At 37.2% G+C, this 21435-nt stretch overlaps 1 protein-coding gene and 1 long non-coding RNA gene across 2 annotated transcripts in view; both read right to left on the bottom strand.

Moving 5' to 3' along the window:
- CSMD1 (CUB and Sushi multiple domains 1) overlaps window positions 1-21435 on the bottom strand; it is a 1018930-nt gene that overhangs the window by 527648 nt on the left and 469847 nt on the right. The window lies entirely within an intron of this gene.
- On the bottom strand, window positions 7229-11949 carry LOC149919177 (uncharacterized). The gene is made up of 3 exons (XR_016464489.1): window positions 11848-11949; window positions 11055-11190; window positions 7229-7336 (listed from the first exon to the last, which is right to left on the bottom strand). It is a non-coding gene; the product is annotated as an uncharacterized LOC149919177 (long non-coding RNA).

Raw genomic sequence — 21435 nt, 5'->3', positions numbered from 1 at the left:
GAGGCAGCCAAGGTCAGAGTGCCAAGCGGTTCCCTGACAACAAGCTTTACCAATCTTAAGAGTTTTCTCTAGCCAGCTTATTAACTCCAACATGAGATTACAAAGAGGTTCAGGCAGTCATGAAGCTATTTTTTCATTTAGTAGTCCTAATAACATTCTGATGTCATCATCCACTAATGCAGAGTAGTCTTTGGTTCTGCTGAGAGTGAAAACATCATTTCTAGAACTATGACAATGTAAAATGCTTCTTAATATATTTTGCTTCAACAATGATATTTTTCCACATTGCTGTCTATAGTTACGTTGTAAATATGGTGATGTGTAAGAGTAAGAAATTAATTTACAGGGTGTTTCCTTATATATAGCTACACACACAAAAGAAATTTAATGATTCCAATACTTAAAGAACTACTTCAACAAGGTTTTATGTACTTTTTTTTTAATCATCTTTATTGTGTACAACTCATTTTTACACATTATTACACATCTTCCAAAGATAGCAGTACTTTTTAAATGATTTCCATGGGAAAAAAAAATCTATCATTCCCATCTTATTATTTATGTTTATTTGACTCGCTGCACCTTGTGGCTTAACTTCAAAATTTTAGGAAGAATGTTAAAACAATGGTAATATGTATGGTTCATGCAGATTTGAAGAAAGAAAACCAGAGAAAATTTCATTTGTTGCTGAACTGAAAGGTGACAGAAATGGTTGTGAATAAGTAATGAATTATTTTCTAAAAGTTCAGCATTAAAAGATAGATAAAACAAAGGCCAGAATAAGTCACTGTAATTAATATAAGTACTTTCCTACTTGCCATTTTTATTAAACATTTCTTAAAAATAACTGAAATGCTTTCATCCTCCACCAAGTTTTTTGTTTATTTTATCTTAATATTCTGTGAGAGGAACAAGTGTTTTCCTTCACTAAAACACTTACGCAAAAGACAGTGTTACAATCAGAAAGGTCAATGCAGTAGAAGAGTGACAGAAGCATAGAAACTAGCGTGAACAGAACAGCGTTACAAAGGAAAAGTGCTCATCTATCTCCAAAGACCTAGGTTTGCAAGGAAAAATCAACAAGGGAGGCAATTTCAACCAGAAATCCTTCCCCAGTGGCAGTCAGTCCTTAAATGGGGTATAAGAGAGGTGCAGCTAGGCTCCACCCCTTCTGGTCATAGAGCTGAATTGCCATTACCTGTGCTCCCAGGACTGACTGAGTCCTTTCCCCAGGTGCTCAGTCACCAGTTCAGGCCACGACTCAACAGTTACAATACAGATGGTGATACTTTGGAATTTCTGAAAATCATATAAATCACAAAACAGCCTTGTCTCACATCTAGTGGCCATAAAGAAAGACAATGCATTCTGAGTTTATACATTGTATCAAGTAAATCTGGAACACTATTATAATTACAACTTTCAAGTTATAATTTCAAGCCATACCAGCCATATGCAACATTTTGGAAAACAATCCTTAATTTTATACCCTTCTTCTAAGTTCTGTTTTCACAATTCTATACGATGTTTTCAGTATCTATTGATTAAGACAGATGAGTATAATGTTACAGACAACATAAAAAATCTTTCTTATTTCTCACCACCCCAGTGAGGTTCTTTTAGTATGTTGGCCTGGAGCATCAAGTTACTTAGTATTCAAGTTTAAAAAAAATACTACCTTAACAATTTCAAAGAAAGTTCTTTAACATTAGTGGCCATCCTCAATACAAAAACTTGGTCCATTTGTACACCAAAATGTATATCAAATAATAAATGCACATATTATATATATATACAACATGAAAATGTTTAATTATTGCCTCCCCAGTTGTGTGCATTAAGATTCATTTTGAATTTGCCTATAAATGCTTAACAGCATTTAAGAAGACAATTGGTATCTCAAGCCTAAACCTGAATAGGACCTAAAGCTTACTCTGTCCTCATTTACACTCCCACATGGACAAAGATTCTATTACATTATGTTTAAGCGAGATATGCAGACTTGAACCAAGCATAACCAGGAATAAGAAAATGCACAGGCAGTAGAAGCAGGAATAGTTATGGGAGGAGTATAGGGATGGTACTAGTCTCTGTAGGGATGGGGTCAGGAAGGCCAAGGTCTACCTGGAACTGTACTTGGCAAGAGGTGAAAAAAAAACAAGAAAGGCTTCCACAGGAAAATCAAACAGAAAAGAAAAGTCTAAGAAAGTGTACATGCCCTAGTAGGCAAGACTGACAGGCTGGTAACAATGGACAAGGAGAAGGCTGTGGTACTCAACAAATGTTTGCCTCAGGCTTCACTGGCAACTGCTCTTCATGCACCTTCTGAGTTAGATGAGTTGTCCCTCTATACTCTGCCCTTGTGAGGTCTCATCTGGAGTACTGTGTCCACGTCTGGAACCCCCAGTATAAGAAAATCAGAGAGCTATTGGAGAAGGTCCAGAGGAGGGCCACAAAGATGATTAGAAAGCTGGAGCACCTTCCCTACAAAGACAGGCTGAGAGGGCTGGGCTTGTTCAGCCTGGAGGAGAGAAGGCTGCGGGGTGACCTCATTGTACCTAAAGGGAGCCTACAAACAGGGGGGGAGCTAATTCTTTACAAGGGTAGATAACAGCAGGGCAAGGGGAAATGGTTTTAAGTTAAGGGAGGGAAGATTTAGGTTGGATATCAGGGGGAAGTTCTTTACTATGCGAGTAGTGAAGTGCTGGAACAGGCTGCCCAAAGAGGTTGTGGATGCCGCATCCCTGGAGGTGTTCAAGGCCAGGGTGGATGGGGCCTAGTATCAGATATGGAGTCTGGTGGCCCTACATGAAGCAAAGGGATTGATGCTTGATGGTCCCTTGCAACTTGGGCCATCCTATGATTCTAAAATGGGTGGAATGGATTTGACGAACAAGGAACTTGTTGCAGTTTGGACCCAGAGAACAGTGAAGAGTGGTGTTTCCCAGGGGTCAGTGTTTGGACCAATACTCTTTAATATCTTCATTGGTGACATTCACAATGGTGTTGAACGCACCCTTAGCAAGCCTGGGGATGGCATAAAGCTGTGGGGTGCAGTAACAAGCCTGAGGAAGGGGATACTATTCAAATAAATCTTCACAGGCTCAAGCAGTTGGCCCAGGAAAAAAAGCATGAGATTTAATAAACCTAATGCAAGGTCTCTGCCCTTTTACTCTACTCTTATGAGACACCACCTGGAGAACTGTGCCCAACACAAGAAGGACGTTAAACCATTGAGGCAAGTCCAGAGGAGGGCCATAAAGATGATCAGAGGGCTGGAGCACCTCCCCTATGGGGAAAGGCTGAGAGAGATGGGGCTCTTCAGCCTGGAGAAGAGAAGGCTCTAGAGGGACATTATAGCAGATTACCAGGCTGAAGGGGGCCTACAGGAAAGCTGGGGAGAGGCTTTTTAGAATTACTTATAATGACAGGACAAGAGGAGGTGGTTTTAAACTGGAAAAGGGTAGATTTAGACAAGATATTAAAAATAAATTCTTCACTGTGAGGGTGGTGAGACAATGGGACACGTTGCCCAGAGAACTTGCAGAAGCCCCCACCTTGGTGTTCAAAACCCAGCTGGATGGAACTTTGAGCAACCTGGTCTAGTGGGAGGTATCCCTGCTATAGCAGGAGGGTTGGAACCAGATGATCTTAGAGGTCTATTTCAACCCAAACCTGATTCTGATTTTTCAGTATGAAGAAAGGAAGGCTCCAGGAAATCCTGATAGGGGCCTTTCAGTATCTAAAGCAGGGTTATAACAAGGAAGTGAACTGACTCTTAATCAGTTGTGACAGGACAAGAGAAAATGGCTTCAAACTAAAAGAGGGCAGATTAAGATTGGATATAATAAAAAGTTTTTTTTTTTATGGTAAGGGTAGTGAAGCACTGGAACAGGTTTCCCTGTTTCTACTTCAGAGAAGTGATGAATGCCCCATCCCTGGAGATATTCAAGGCTGGGCTGGACAGAGCTCCAAGCAACCTGAATCAGCTGTAAAAGGCCTATTAATTGAAGGGGGAGTTGGACTAGATGACCTTTAATGGTGCCTTTCATCTCAAATGAATCTATTTTTCTGATTTTATGATAACAGATCAATCTTTGAAGATTAAGTGATGAATTAAAGACGTTGTCTTTCTCAAAGATTCTTAGTGAACATTAGTTATAGAGAATGTTACTTCATTCTTGGATTAGGCTCCAAATTCTTAAGTGATGTATTGCTCTGGCAGCTAGGAACAATTTGTCAGTTTGGCAACAATAGAAGTCTTGTCATTATCCTCAGAAGTGGCCAAATATCAACTTTGTTTTCAACTTCAACATTTAAGCAGATAAGAAACCAAGTCAGAAATTCTAACAGCTTAGAAAACAAAATACCTTTCCCTGAAAGTAAAAAAAGGTTACTTTTGCTGTATTTGATCAGAAAAGTTTGCATTTTCATGTTGTACGTTCTTATTGCTACTTGGCAAACATGTGACTAAACCAAATCACACCAAAAATGTATCAGAATCCATTTTCCTTATTTGTTCACCAAATTGTATCAGCTTAAAGACTGAAAACTGCAAGTGAACTGGAGCAATCATAAATTACAAATGTTTACACAGTGTTATAGGTAATAAAATAATCAATTTTTAAAAGCACAAATGACAAGTTCTGATTCTACAGTGAATAAAAAGAAACCATTGTATGACAACAATCTTCACTATCATAGTATTAACAAGTAAGGCACTACAAAAAGTTCATTCTCGCATAAGTACTTACAAAGGAGCTTTGTGAACTATGAAAAGTTTTAAGTGTCTATATTTAATCCAATCTGTTTGGACTTCTAATTAACTCAGGAAAATAATTTCTTCGCTCGACAGATCACAAAGGATCAGAAACACTACAATGTTTTCTCTACCTGAGAAAGAACAAAGCAGCATATTGATAAACTAGGGGAGTTAATTGAAATGAATTATATGACAAGTTGGTTCTCAGCAAGATTTTCACTTCAAAGAATTGTCTATTTATGTGCATCCCAGCCAGTTAATTCTATCATAGTAGTTTCGGAAGTCTGCTTCTCTGCATGTTACTTAATGATTTAGCTTTATGTTTCAGCCAAACTGCAATACATAGTGCAAACACACAGTAACTTTTAAATACTAATACTGAGAAATTGAGAAAATTATATTTCTATTATGCTTTACAGGAATACACTTTCTTGTAAAGAGTTGTGGTTTTCAGCCTTATAAAGTGTTCCAATAAAAGCTGGACAAAATGATCTGAGAAGTGATCAGCAAATTTTAGAATGTAAATCTAGAAAGCAATTGAATTTCTTATATAATATAAAAATATATACAATCCTATGTATCTTTATATATAATCCTTAATTTAGCCTTCCTGTAGGCTATATTCCAGGCCAGGCACGAGTTAAATTCAGGAGTTAGGAAAGGTAGACGAAATCCAGTGTAAACTTAAGAAGATACTAAGAAAATTCTTGAGATCTGACTGCAAATTAACTTGGATGTGTGAGCGAAGACAAGACAAAATGAGACTTCTTTGTAAAGGAATAGAGATAAATGCTCCTCAGATAAATATCTGTTTCATCTCTTCCACTTGTTCTTCCATCAACAGCAGTTTGCCAGTCCTCCAGTAGTGCTGTTTCTTTAAATCACATATTTGAATAAACATTAGGATATTATGTTCTGGCCAGTTGTCTTGAAGTGCAATTCCAGAATAACATGCAAAGCATTGAAATCCATTTAGGACATAATTTGTTTACACTTTTTTAGTGATTGTCTGCCATATGATCCTATTTTGTGGCTCTGTCATTTCATCTTCATTTCTTCTCAAGTAAATTGCTTATTCTCATGCTGTAATCATAGCTTCTGCCTAAGATCAGAGCTAACATTCAGCTGAAGCACATTTCCATTGAAGGATTTTTACTTCATTCTCTTACACTGCCTTAACATTTTTCTTCCTCGAATTTCTCTCTGTTAACCAATTCCCTCTTTTGCTTCTGTCAACAGCACAAGATTAGGACCACACACTTCCTGGCTCTTTATTCTCTCTGCAAAAGAGCTATTTCTTGGGTGATTCACAGAAGTGCTCTGAAGCAGCAGGAAGCTGTATTGCCCCACTTCTCTACAACAAGTCTTCCATTGCAGAGAAGTGCCTCATGCAGTCCTCTCTGCCAATGAGAATGGCATAAGAAGAATTCTGCAGAAGGCTCCAGCAGTTCCCTAAATGAAATCCTCTAAAATTTTATCCCATGAGAAAAGGTTTACAATGAGCTTCAGGAAAAAAAGAAAATACTTTACTGCAAGATATATCACACAGAATCACTGCACTAAAAGTTCATTAATTTCATATTTTCCCCTTTTACTAAAATCATACCAGCAGTTCTCACAAATCTCAGGAACTGCCATTTGCTGTATTGCCAAATTTAAATAAAGAAACAAAAAAGAAAAGATGGGCAAATAATTTAGTCCAGGAAAGATAATTACACTTTAGGATTATTTTAATCAAGAAATCAATGCCTGTTTAGTTCTGCAAATTATTTCCTGGCATATGTCTTATTTGGAAATTGACTCAGTCAACTGCTACATCTTACCAACAAAGCAGATTTTGTAAATCTGCTGCAAAATGATTTGGTTATGATATATCCATATTTATGCTAAAGTAAATTTCCCATATGTATCTCTTTCACTGAACACTGGAAAGGTGGTATGTGAAAGAAACACATACCTAAGAGCTTTAGGACTTCAGTCACTGAAATCAGAACAGCAAAGAAACTGTATGTATCCTAATGTGGTTATATAGCCATTTATTGTTGTCATGACAGCCCTTGATTCTTTCATTAATTTTATTACTGTCGTGCTCAGTAAGGTAAATGGAATGTGGGAATTCAAATGTCAACATCACTTTTGAAAATATTATTTACTCATCTGCAAATAAAGAGCATTAACTAACATATGGAAGTCTATTATAGGAGCACATGGAATCATATCCTAATTTTGACCCTGAAAACTTTCTGCAGAGATGCTGCTTAACAAACAGCATCCAACCCTGCAGGAGGTTCAGCAGCTCCGGCCTTGGTAGTGCTGCACAACCTGGTTGTGCATCCATAAACTATTCTGTATTCAACTACTAAGAAGCCTGAACCAAATGATAGCAGAGAGGTTCTTGTTATGCTCCCTCTCTGATATTCAGGAGCTAATGATGTGTGCACTCCACAGGATATGGAAAACACAACTTTATTCTATCCTCTGTGCGACAGAATTGAAACAATTTCCATAATATTCAACAGTGACCTCATAACTGAGCTGCAGGCAGTTTTTTCTCCATCCGTGGAAGATGTATCACTGCAGGAAAAATATAAGACTCATTCACAACCCTCGGACTTGTTTTTGGTCAGGTCATCATGTCATGCCCATTGATTGATGTTAGAAAGACAAGGCCATTGGCAGTTGTAAGGTTTTTGTGCCTACACACAGCACAGTAGTTGCTGGGTTTACATGCAGCTCATGCCTGAGTAAGTATCGTTAAAGAAATGTTTGCTAAATTATTTCAGGGAATCACACAGCAATATTATCTAATTGCCATTTGTCAAAACTGTACTACCATCAGTGAATATTTTTAATTATATTAAGAAAGGGAAGATGTCAACTCACACTTTCATATGTCAGAGACTCCACAGAAAGGATTTCATGATTTATCATTTCAAACTATGCTTGCGGCAGCAAACATTGCTTGCTGTTGAAAATTACCATCAGATTAAAAAAAAATAAAATAAAAAAAAATAAATAAAAAAAATTGCTTTGAGTTATTGTTTATTATTTATTATTGGCTCAAATACAACAATTTGAGAGAAAAATATCTTTTTTCTCTCTCTGTTGAGCTGTACAAATAATATAGATAGATAGCTTTACTGAAGCTAGACTGAAATTTTATAGTTCAATAAAACTGAGATGAATGGTATGAAGGCTAAGCATCATCAGCACCCACTTTTTCACCTCTGTTTTGAAAGAGAAATGCTGCAACCAAAATTTCTGTGTCCTGTGAACTCTTGAAAATCCCCATGGATCAAGTTGGGACCCTCAGAGATTTTGGCAGATAAATGTTCTCTCCGGATTAGGGTCAAGTAAATAGGAACAATAAGCAACAGGTTGAAAAAGATAATAAAGCTCATAAAAAACTCATGTATTCCAAATCCGCTGCTGATATTATATACATCTCCCAACCAATTGTTCTGATTTCCAAATTCCTATTCAAATCATAGTTTTTTGAAAGGAATTGTTGTACTGATTGATAATTCCTACACAGCTTCCCTTCTCAGCAGCCCATATATGAACTCTGCTGCAAATGAACATGGCTATGAAATGATTTTTAGTGTTTCTAGCAATGAGAAAGTATTGCTTTAATGATCTTTCAAGTGAGCCAGATTAAAAGGCTCGAGCACAAGGGATCCTGTAGTCCAGAACAAGCCTTATTACAGTCATCACACTCTACACCTCAGCTTCTCCATTGCATGCACAGAATGGTACATACAGACTACACACAAAGTGCTTCACTTCACACTAAATTAAAAGAGAAGAGAGAGCTGGGGCTGTTCAGCCTGGAGAATAGGAGGCTTGAGGGAATATATATATATATATACATATGTAAATAACTGAAGGGAAGGTGCAAAGAGGATGGAGCCAGGCTCTGTCAGTGGTGTCCAGTGACACGACAAGAGGCAATGGGAACAAACTAAAACACAGGATATGTAATCCTTGCACATGCCTGATGCTCTCTAGGAGTTTGGTTTCATGGAGCTCAAGCAAGAGCTTGTCATCTTCTTTCAGGGAAAACAGTATTCTGTCAGTCTTCTGTTTCCAAGGTCACATTCCCTGCTTACAGTTCCCAGTGGGCATGCCTAGCAATACTGGATTTTGCAACAGTAACAGAACCGGAAGTAACCATGCCACATTATTTAGTTGCAAATGAGAGCATTAAAGTTTTCTCAGTTGATACATCAAAGAATTTACAGAGCAGAGAACAACATAACTCCAGTTGCAAGCATTCCCCTAAGGACTGAATCACCATGTGTTAGCAGATACGAGATATTTAAACAAATGTAAAAAAGGATAATGGTGCGTAAAATCATAATAACTCAAGATAAGCGGCAAATTAACACAAATCTTTTATAAACTAGCTATCGTTATAAAAGCACACCATTTACTAGCAGCTCAGTGTCTGTTTCCCATTTCTGACGCTTTATGATCCCAGGAGCATGCTGACTCTATTTGCACTGTTCATTGGGACACCTTGGCACCTTCAGCCCACTGAGGTTATGTCATTCATGGTCAGTCACACAGCAGAAACTCAAGCAAGAAAACTATTTTCAGCAGGTAAATATTTCTGTGTGCACGTACGTGGCTCCAATCGCCTTTTCCCTACAGCATTAATCATTCTTGTTATTTGCTAAAGGAAAGCTGCCACAAAGGAAAAGCTAAATTTAGCAATAGTTTCAGACAGTTAGATAATCATTTTATAAGGTAGAAAATTGCTTTCTTCCAATGATTTTCCTAATAGTGCTGTAGTTAATATCAAATGAGGAATGTGGTTGATTTTGATCCCACTTCCTTACACTTAATTGGATGGCTGAGGCTAAAAATATTCCCAGTGGTCAGCGTTGCCACAGAATAAGATTTCATTAAATATGCCAATCACTGGGTTCATGTAGAAGAGCAAAAAGAGCAATGGAGCTTAAGCAGTGTTCTGTTATTAATGCTAAACTATCACACCAGAATAGCAATATTCCAGGAACTGCTTGAAATAAAATTGCTTGAAATAATAATGCATTTCCTAATATGAACACTTATTAATATGATTAGGAGGTGATGAAGTACAAAATAGTGCTCAAAGCGAATTCATGATCATATCCTGCTCTAAGCCCCAGTGAAAAATTAATGTTTATAAACTAATTAGACATCCTGCTCCAAAAACATTGCTTTCTTAATACATTCCATGCAAACAAACATACACAAATAACATGCAAACATCTATTTAAACATTTCTTATTCAATTTTGAAGATAGCTTGGTAAATGCATCTAAGCATTTGCTTTATATCAGAGATTTATGAAAACATAGATATATAAAAGCTATTTCAAATTCCATACTGTTAACAGAGAAATGCATATCAAAGCAGTTAATTTTTCTAATAATATATATTCTTATAATGTCGGGGGAGCAGTTGACTAGAGGACTGTGCTGACATCCAAAGGGCTGTCAGAAACCTCATGGAGATCAACAAGGAGAAATGCAAAGTACTGCAACCGAGGAGGAACAACCCCAGGCACCAGGATATTCTGGGAGCACCCAGCTGGAATGCAGTTCCGAAGGAAAGGACCTGGGGTTCTGGTGGACACCAAATTGATCATGAGCCAATAATTTACCCTTGCTGCAAAGCAGATTAATGGTGTTCTGGGCTGCTTTAGGGAAATTATCACCAGCAGGTCAAGAGAGGTGGTCCTTCCCCTCTATTCTGTGTTGGTGATGTTGCACTTGGAGTATTGTGTCAGATTTTGGATCCCTCAGTACAAGAGAGACACAGATGTACTGGGAAAAGTCCAACGAAGATGCTGAAGGGACTGGAGCACCCTCGTATGAGAAGAAGAAAGAGCTGAGGCTGTTCAGCCTGGAGAATAGGAGGCTTGAGGAAATATATATACATATATATGCAAATAACTGAAGGGAAGGTGCAAAGAGGATGGAGCCAGACTCTGTCAATTGGTGTCCAGTGACACGACAAGAGGCAATGGGCACAAACTAAAACACAGGAGGCTCCCTATGAACATTAGTGAACTTCTATGCTAAGCGATAATGGAGCACTAGCACAGGTTATACAGAGGCTGTGGAGTTTTCTCCTTGGAGATCTTTGAAATCCACCTGGATGTGATCCTGGGCTATGAGTGTCCCTGCTTGAGCAGAAGTTAGACCTGATGGACCTAGAGGTCCCTTCCAATCTCAACCAGTCTTATTCTATGAAGAGCATTAATCACATTAGTTTCATCTCTTAACATACTGGTAGTACTTACAGATAACATATAGAAGAAGTTGCTGTACTGCTGAAAACCACAATGTAGCTCACTAGGAAACTTCAGAATGTATTGCAGGCTTTCCCTTCACCATCACTTCTTAGTATAGTGAAGATCCATTAATTGTAGCTTTTCTCTATTCAGAACAAAGTTACTCAGATTGTAAATAAATAAATAAATAAATAAATAAAAGTGTGTTCTCCTCATGAACATTTCAAGACACTCCATTGCATTTCTCTGATATATAACTAACTGTTTGACTTCAGTACGCAAACTGGAAGACTACTGCTAGGTCTATGACTTTTGATCACAGACCAACTTTAACATATACATAGCTGCCTAGGGTAGTAAAATCAGAATACAGAAATATTACAATCTGTGGGCTGAAAGACTGAACTAATACTTGTTTATCCAGAGCAGTAAATTCTTAAGAGTTCCTATGTTATGACTCTCATCTTCCTATTCATTATTTTACATTTACAATAAATTACCTTTTTTGCATTAAAAAAAACAACAACAACAAAATCAGCAATATTAGAATCATAGTTCTGACTATTATTCAGACTGAAACATGAATGTCAGTGTAGTAAGTCTGGTGGTGAGTTTCTTTACAGCAGCCACTATGATGCTACATTTTGGATCTGTAGCCAGAAGAGGATTGATATATCATTACTTAGCTATTGTTGAGCAATGCTTGCATAGCATCAAGACCTCCTCTGTCTCTCACACTGTCCAGCAAACAAATAGGCTGGCATGGGCAAGAGGATGTGAGGGGACATGTCAATGGACTGACCTCCTTTTTTTTGTCTAAAGATGTATTGTGGTCAACTCCAGATGTTACAGTGCATGGGCAGGTTGTCGCCAAGGAAAGAGGATAAACAGTGATAGGAGGTTCACACTACTTTGAAACAAAATAATTGAAAACCACAGGAAAAATGTTAATTGTCAAAATTGATAAAATAAAACTGTGCTCTGAACACCTTTCTTCTGCTAAGTCACACCATGCTGAGAAGCACCAACTCGCTGATCATTACAAAGATCCCTGGAGTACTTTACAAATGAGCATGTCCCAGGAGGAAGCAATGGAGTTCCAGATCATAAAGCTGATAAAACTGTAAGCTACAGACCCTGATCTCAGCTGCATGTTCAGATCATTTCTTGTTCAACATCTTCATCAATGATCTTGATGAGGGGATAGTGTCCACCCTCAGCAAGTTTGCTGATGATATGAAGCTGGGAAATGGCTGACACACCAGAAGGCTGCGCTGCCTTCAGCAAGACCTGAACAGACTGGAGAGTTGGGAGAGGAGCCAGATGAAGTCTAACAAAATCAAGTGTAGAGTCTTGCACCTGGGGAGGAATAACTGCATGAACCAGCACAGGCTGGAGGATGAGCTGCTGGAGAGGAGCTCCCCAGAGAACCTGAATGTCCTGATGGACAACAGGTTGGCCAGGAGCCAGCAGTGCTGCCCTCATAGCCAAGAAGGCCAATGGGATCTTGGGGTGGATTAAAAAGAGTGCAGCCCACCAGTCAAGGGAGGTGATCCTACCCTTCTACTCTGCCCTGGTCAGGCAACGCCTGCAGTACTGTATCCAGTTCTGTGCTCCGCAGTTTAAAAAAGACAAGCATCTCCTCAAAGGAGTCCAGCAGAGGGCCATGAAGATGATAAAGGGCCTAGAGCATCTCTCTAATGAGGAAAGGCTGAGTGACCTGGGTCTGTTCAGCCTTGAGAAAAGAAAGCTGAGAGGGGATCTGATCACTGTCTATAAATATCTAAGGTGTGGAAGACAAAGGGATGAGGCCAGCCTTTTTTTCAACAGTGTGGGGCAATAGGACAAGGGGAAATGGCCACAAACTGAAGCATAGGAAGTTCTGCACACGTGTGTAAGAACTTCTTCATGGTAAGGGTGGTGGAGCACTGGAACAGGGTGCATAGAGAGGTTGTGGAGTTTCCTTCTCTGGAGACATTCAAGACCCACCTGTGCAACCTGGTCTAGGGAGCCTGCTTTGGCAGGGTGGTTGGACTAGATGATCTCTAGAGGACCCTTCCAGCCCCTGCAATTCTGTGATTCTGTAATCATCCTTCAATCACAGGTCACCTTAACCCTTTCAGAACCCTGATAAGCAATAAAACATGGCGAAGGATCACAACATAATGTTCTTGCATGACTTTCATACTTTCAATCTATTTCCAGCCTACAGTTGAAATCCTTGAATTGATTATTTTATCTTTTAAAGTGCTATATATTTAGCTATCATGGTCTTTAATGTTCTGATCATTTAAATTGTGTTCAATTAGTTGAGTGGGGAAATTGGTATCTGTCACTATTTTATGATAGAAGAATCATATGATAAAAATTTACTAATTTTATACCTAAAAATTTTTAAATTAGGTAAGAATTGTACAGTAATGATTGAAAGTCACACGTATGGTTATATATACCACATCATGTGCTTTTAATTTTATGTAAGGCAGTTTGTTTTTATTACATACTTTTTACAATGTTTATTTTTAATTGTGTATATTTCATTTGAAATAATTTTAAAAGATGCTTATCAAAATCTCTAAGCATCCTAACACACAATAACAATACTATGCGAGATCTGCAGCACACAAATAATCTAATCTAACAAATAAAATTTCTTAGATTGTAAAGACTTATCTAAAAATGTCAAGTAAATCACCCTTCCTGATATATCTATTGTAACAAGGCCTGCCTCCCCCTAAGTAGAGGTAACAGTGAAATAAATTCTAGGTTGACTGCATTTTTACTACAGCTCTTATCAGCACAGTATCTGGGCAATACTGTCAAGCCAGTCTGCCAAAACCAGCAAACTCTCATCATACCCTCCCCATAGCTACCTTAGTTAATGCAAGACCAATCATGCTGGATCAGACCAAACATCCACTATTTCAGTATGCTGTCTGAGACAGCAACTGGTAATGGGTATCTAGGGAGAAGTTCAGGGATGGAACAAGCCTTCAGTGATAAAACTTCCTTCATATTCTTTTAGCTTCCAACAACTGCAGTTCAGGGACTCCCTAATTGACGGGTAGTTTCTGTAAATTTCGTAGCCATAGTGTTTTTGTTGTTGTTGTTGTTGTTGTTTTGTTGTTGTTTGTTTGTTTGTTTGTTTGTTTTTTGTCACAAGCTTGTTCTGAGGATTTAAAATCCTCTCTCATGAAGTTTCATGGACAAAGTGCATTTTTTTATACAGATTTTGACTTGCCAAGGCACTGGAAAATACTTGATGAGTGCCTTTTTGTCAATTTTTAAATATGATGAATATGGATTTTAAGCTGCCTCTGGTTGCTATGTAATGTCTGGTAGTATGGAACTAATGATCACGGTCTGCTTCTTAAAGGTAGCCTGCATTGGGAAGTTTGTGCAAAGTGCACTTATTTGAATTACAATTTGCTACAATTGTATGATAACACCCCCTTCAAGTACTGCTATTAAGGCATTAGCATCCCTGAAACCTTTATTAGTAAAGCAAGAGAAGAAAAAGCAACTTCAAAGATTGATTGAGGGAAAGTGAATTACCCATCATGCAGAATCCAAAGGTAGGAGCTCTGAACTGCCTTATGCCTCCCTTCACAGGTAAACAAGCTGAGCCACTTGCTTTCAGAGCAGTGTGAGTTTGGAGATTAAACAAGGTAGCATGAGCATCTCATCAATGAGTTTAAAAGGCTTTGGGCAAAGTTGTTTCCTTTTCTTGCAGAATCTGAAATTGCATCATCCCGCATATACTAACAGCATCATAAAACACATTCGATATGATGTATGTTCATCCACTGCCTCAAATCATTATCTCCATACAAATAAGTTCTCCTTAGTAAATCTTTATCTACACAATTAAAAGCTGGTGTTTCCTTTACCAGAGATGAGACTTAATTAATCTCCCATTTACTAAAGGACTGAAGAAAGTTATAGAGATAGTAAACAGCTGCTAATACTATGGATTTTCCCCATGGCCAACTTACAGTACCATCACTCCAGTCAAACACCATTCGTAGAGATTCCAGTCATTCCTGAACCCTTTTTATTACAAAAATAACCTTCCAAGTGCAAAATTCTGAAAAAGTATTGAACTAATTGAACTAATTAGAAACATTAAAGTCTAAAAAGTCAAATGTGTAAATTCACCTCCACTAGAAAGCTAACAGTTTTGTTAGACTGCAAGGAGAAGTGACAATAGAAGGGAGACAAAGAGTAGGAAACATGGTGGCAAAATGATTTCTCAAAGCTAGCTATAATTCAAGAAAGGAACAAAAATACTTATAAGAGTAATAAACAACGGATCTTCTTTTGGATATTTTTCTTTTGTTGAATACAGAAATAATAGCATAGTGGATTGAAAGTTCATTGAAGCTATCTCCATACACATTCTCCCCTTCTTCAGTAACAGTTTTTATACTAAGCTGTGAAATATATTAAGTATAGTGGATTGAGTTGCAGACTTTTTATTTTTATTTTATTGTGCTGATTGATTAGGCATTTTATATTTTATTTCCATGGGGGAAGAATTTTATTTCCAGATTGAAGCCATAATCCTTTCAGACTTGCTGTCTCATTTTTAGTCTCATCTCAAAGATGAACCTCATCTTTGCTTCTTTACCTCATTACACTTGCTCTAGATGTAGACCAGCTTCTCATGTTAAATGGTAATAAAATTATGGCAAATGTTTTGGATATTTTCCTAAAGTTATTAAGATTATTCAATATAGTTTTTCATATTCAATTATTGTAAGATATTAGCCTGCATTATATTTCTAATATTTGTTACATGTAAGCTTTTCTTTAATTTTTAAATCTATATCTTTGTTGCACCAAGAAAAACAAACAAACAAACAAACAAAAAAAAAAACTCCTTGAACTGAATCTAAGAAATTCCTATATGCATAAAGTAAGAAAGAATTGACATATGTTCATAATTATTTTTACACTAATTGTTTATAGCCACAGTTATTTCTTTTATAATAGCAGACAGCCTTCTAGAATGCAGTCTTTCTGTTGGTCACATAAACACAGAATGTTTGATTTTAGTTTAATAGGAAATACAATATTTATCTTTACAGAAGAGTGAAGTCACCTATTTGCTTTCAGAAAATAAATATGAGTGAGTATACATGCAATTAAGGCATTCTCAAGCTCTTATCAATATATTGAATTGGACAAGCTCTTTCTGCCTGAGTAATTTAATTTTGATACCCATTTAATATTTCAGCCACTACTGAAACTCCAACAAATGTGTTAATTAGTGCCAATTGTGAAGTTGGTTTCTGTCATTCAGCCATCCATCTTACAGAGACTGAATCAGTTAATTATTTTAAGGTATAATTATAGATGTCTCAAATCATTTAATATCAATCACTAATTACTGAAAATACAACAGTGTTGCAGTTAGATTCTGAAGTGGTTTTTCTGTGTTTTTGTGTTTTTTTTTTCTTCCTAGATAATACAGTTTAAATAAGACAGACTTCTAAGAAAGTACATCCTATACTCTAGCAACTTGACAGCAAAAGTCAGAGGTGATGAAAACCATATTTTTCAAGGAGTACGGACAAAATGTTACATTTGGGGGAAAATAAATTCAGAGTACTTTTTTGTATATAATTTTAAAAATTCCTGAGACTGTTGAATCTTAACTTTATTGTGTGATTTCTTAATCTTAATCTTAATTTCGTTTTTTTGGATTTTATGTGTAATTATTCTGACTGTTTCCATTATTTCTATGTAGTAATGGCATAGTATGTAAATATAATATGTTAATGACATGACATGATAATATAAGTGAATGGTGAAATATAGGTGAAAACTGTAAATGTAGAACTCAGTCCTTGTCCTAAATGTGTAGCATAAAATGCATTTATTTTTACTTGTTTTTTGTCCTTCACTTGAAGCCTTTCCCTGTCATCCTCAGCCCTCCTTCAGATCGTCAGTTCTGCTGTGGTGGAGTCAAACCACCCCTGAAGTCCAGAGCAATAGCAAACCCCAAACTGGCTTCATCCCTTCAGGCACAGAAGAAGTTATACTCAACACATGTTCCATATCCTTTAAATGGACAATTTTTACACTATAAATATCAATGTTTCGAATTTTTATCACATACTAGTGGGGGAAAAAAAAAATGAAAATAATAATATACTCTTCAAGTATTGATTTTTTAAAAAAAATGAAATAGCCAATGTTGCTATTTAGTGAATGTGTGAACATTTACTCTATTTTGTCATGTTCAAAGATATTTCAGAGATGTGAAGGACAATTACTGCAGCTTTCTCCATGTAGTGATTTATGATTTGTAAACAAAGCAATTAGGAAATGATTACATTACTTGAAAACATCAGAGACTAAAGGAAAGAAGAAGAAAAAAAAAAAAAAAAAGGTGTTTATTCCACAGGGATATGAAATAAGATGTGATTTACCAAACTCCTTTTTCTTATATCTGAAGACATGTGGCACCAAAGGGAGTTTCTATAACCTTTTAAAAATTAATTGAAAAGTAACATGTATTACTGAAAGAGCTTTTAATTATTGTTAAAGAAATATATAAACCTCTGTGGCTGAATTTTTGCAAATCCAAAGCCAATTAGAAATGATGCTATGGGACAAAATGATGATTATAGGATAAAGTAATAAGAACACCCTTAAAAAATAGTTTAAAAATTTTAAGCAATGAATAATTTCATACAGCCAATATAATAATAAGCCAATTTCTATGTAAATCAATTCATAATTATTAATATATTTTCACTCCTGAGTAAAACATAAGGAGGGGAAAAAAAGAATTATTAATAAGTAGGTCTCATAACCTCTTTTGTTAAATTAAATAAATCAAAGGAAATTAAAATATGTAATGGAATATCAAATCAAGAAGAAAAAAAAAAAAGTAACAGTCTGATAAAGAAAGAAAGCAGTTTTGATACTGAATTAAAAGTACTCAGAGTAAGCACAGAGCACTATAATTGCCTTTTCTCCATGGTCAGAAAATTGACCATAAAGAAAACTGACCCTTCAGATAGAATGCATCAGTTATGTTTCTTTGATAATTTTGTGACAGGTAGTATTTAAGCATTTGGGTGCTTTCCTCTGTTACATATACTGAATAATGCCCTGGCCTGCAATGCTTATTCTCTAGACTTTGTGCATGAGCTATTCTACTGAAGGCAATGGGATATTTTATAATGTAAAACATTAAACCCCATGCCACTGTATAAATTTATGCTTTGTTATTTGCACAGCGTAAGTCTCTCTACTTATCCTGAAGCATACATAAGCTTTTATAGCTGAATACAACTCAGAGCTGTCTGAAATACTTCATATTTCCTACAATATGAATTTGAAATATACATTCCACAATTTTTATTTGAATTCATTGACTAGCATCTGTATATCTTGTCTTGGATAGCACCCAATTACAAGGACCAAAAAAGTACTTGCTATGGGATATTTTGAATGGAAATAGAGATAGGACAAATCTGATGAAAGGCTGTTGAGTACACTGTAAATTAATCTAAATCTAAATGTCATGGGTTTAAAGAGACACTTTCACATTATAAGTTCTCTCAAATTGAGCCAAACAACTTAGAAAGAGTGGATGACCCTTCTTCCTGCTGACAAAATATAAAGGGATTCTAAGATAATTCTTACACTGCAAATGTGTAAGGTAATATCTTAATTCTAACTGGGAGATTTGCAGGTCAATAAAAAAAAGTTTTTATCTGAGGTCTAAAACTAGAATCAGGAATCTAGATCTTAGAAGGTTTGCTCAAGAGTAAATGGGCTGAATTCAACAGAATTGGGATCCAATAGTTTATGCAGCAATCTAAGGCAGCACACCCAACTGCCAGGAGATAGTAATACAGAAATGCTAAGCATGAAGTTGAATCTTTCTTTTATTCCAGACCATTAAGTTGCTGTGACTAACCTTTGGAATTTCTGGGCCTGAGAAACGTCCTGAAGGTCACCAGATGGCAAATAAAGACAGTAGAACGCTTCTCTTAAATTCCATCTTTATACCAAAACCTGGATTATCCATCTCTAAAAACTTTGGACTAGAGAACCACATCAGTCAGCAAATATTTTTCAAAGTATCACGAATCCTTGTATCATAATTTTAAACTGAAAAATGCATGAAGATTATATGGTTTTAGGATAAAAATAATAATTACAATAATAAAAAGAGGAGCAGATGGTGCATATATAGCATATATAGCGAACTACATAACCATATTAGGAAGTGGGGGAGATGGGGTGTGAAAGAGGCAGGAATATAGTGAGAGAGGGAGGGAGGAAGGACAAAAGGAAGGAAGGAAAGAACACTATAATAAGTATATATATAAGTATTACATGCACAGTCATACTCAGTTTCTGTAATAGTTTATGTAACTTTTGTTCTAGACCAGTTAACCCTGGATGGCTATACACACTATAACAGATCTTTAAAAAAGCATATTGAAAGAATGAGGAAAGGAGAAATATCTGAGGCGGTACTGAACAAGCTAGCTCACATGCCAGAATAAAGAAATACAGCACAACAGAGCTGACTGTGGCAGCAGACTCTGAAATCAGTCTATGTTATCACAGAGCTCACTGCAAGAAAGAAAAATGCACCCAGCTTCTGAGTAGTGGGGCTTTTACGTAAGTATTACAAAATATGATACACATACCATAAATCTAATAGATGAAAGATACTGATTTATTACTAATAAAGATATTATCTTGGAAAATAACCTTGATAGGATGGTGATGTTTCCTGGATTTCTGGAAATGCTGGTTGTAATATGTTGGCATAAAAGTATTCTACAGATTTGAAGCAGAAAATTAAATACATTTTTACTCATACCAGAAATAGAGTGAAAGTTAAATATATATTTCACAAAATCACAGAATCACAGCAGTGCAGGGATTGGAAGGGACCTCAAGAAATCACAGAGTCAAACCCTCCGCTAAAGGAGCTACCTTACAGTAGGCCGCATAGGTAGGCATCCAGATGGGTCTTAAATATCTCCATAGAAGGAAACTCCAGGACCTTTCTGGGCAACCTGCTCCAGCGCCCTATCACCCTTATCATAAGTAAGTTCTTTCGCATATTTGTATGGAACTTCCCATGTTAATGTTCCAGGCCATTACTACTTGCACTATTGCTACACACCACTGAGAAGAACATGTCCTCGTCCATTTGCCTCCCACCTCTCTTTAGATATTTATAAACATTAATCAAATCCCCGCTCAGTCTTCGTTTCCCCAGGCTGAAGCTCAGGTTACTCAATCTTTCCTCATACAGGAGGTGCTTCAGGCCCTTAATCATCTTGGTAGCCCTGCACTGAACTCCTTCTAGGAGATCCCTGTCTTTACTGAACTGCACAGTGCCGAACTGGATATATAGTATGCTAAATGTGGCCTCACCAGGGCAGAGTAAAGGGGGAGGATCATCTCCCTCAACCTGCTGGACACACTCTTTAATGTACTCCTGGATAACATTGACCTTCTTGACTACAAGGGCATACTGCTGGCTGATGGTCAACTTGCACTCCACCATGGCACCCAGGTCCTTCTCTGCAGAGCTCCTCTCCAGCTGGTAATCCCCTAATCTGTACCTAACCTGATGTTTGTGGTTATTCCCCCGCAGCTGAAAGACTCCAAACTTGCTCTTGTTAAATATCATCGGGTTCCTCCCTGCTCAACAATTTGGTCTGTCCTCATCTTGTTGAATGGTAGCGCAGCTTTCAGTTGTGGCTGCCAATACTCCTAGCTTTGCATTATGAGCAAACTTTCTGAGGGTGGATTCTGTCCCTTCATCCAAGGGAACATGACTGGATTCAGCACTGACCCCCAGGGGCATACTGCTAGTTACAGGTCTCCAACCAGACTGCACAGCTGATGACAACCCACTGAGCTCTGCCAGTCAGCCAGTATTCAATCCACTTCACTATCCACTCATCTATCCCCTGTTTTTAAGTTTCATAACAAGGATGTTGTGGGAGATGGTAACAAACACTTTGCTGAAGTTGAGGCAGACAGCACTCACTGCTCTCCCTCCATCTACCAAGCCAGCGATGACATCATAGAAGGCTACCACGTTAGACAAGCATGACTTCTCCTTGGCGAATCTATGTTGACTACTCCTGAGGGGAAGGCAGGGGAGAGGAGAAGACAATGCATAGATTAATTAGAAAATGATTACTGAGGATTAAAATATGATGATACTTAGATATTTTTCTACTATAGTGAGGGATCAGCTTTGATATCTAACATAAAGTTACGCTTATCACAAACATACTGGTCTTTCACAAAGAGAAAATTTGGTTAATCACAGCTGCCTGGGTTTACACAACTCTGACCAACAAATGTGATACATCTGGATTATTGTCATTGG

This window comes from Phasianus colchicus, chromosome 2 (genome assembly GCF_987193195.1).
Source record: "Phasianus colchicus chromosome 2, bPhaCol1.hap1.1, whole genome shotgun sequence".
In the NCBI taxonomy this organism is placed as follows: Eukaryota; Metazoa; Chordata; class Aves; order Galliformes; family Phasianidae; genus Phasianus; species Phasianus colchicus.
The sequence above is the reverse complement of the archived record's forward strand: the minus strand, read 5'-3'. Positions and strand labels throughout refer to the sequence as shown.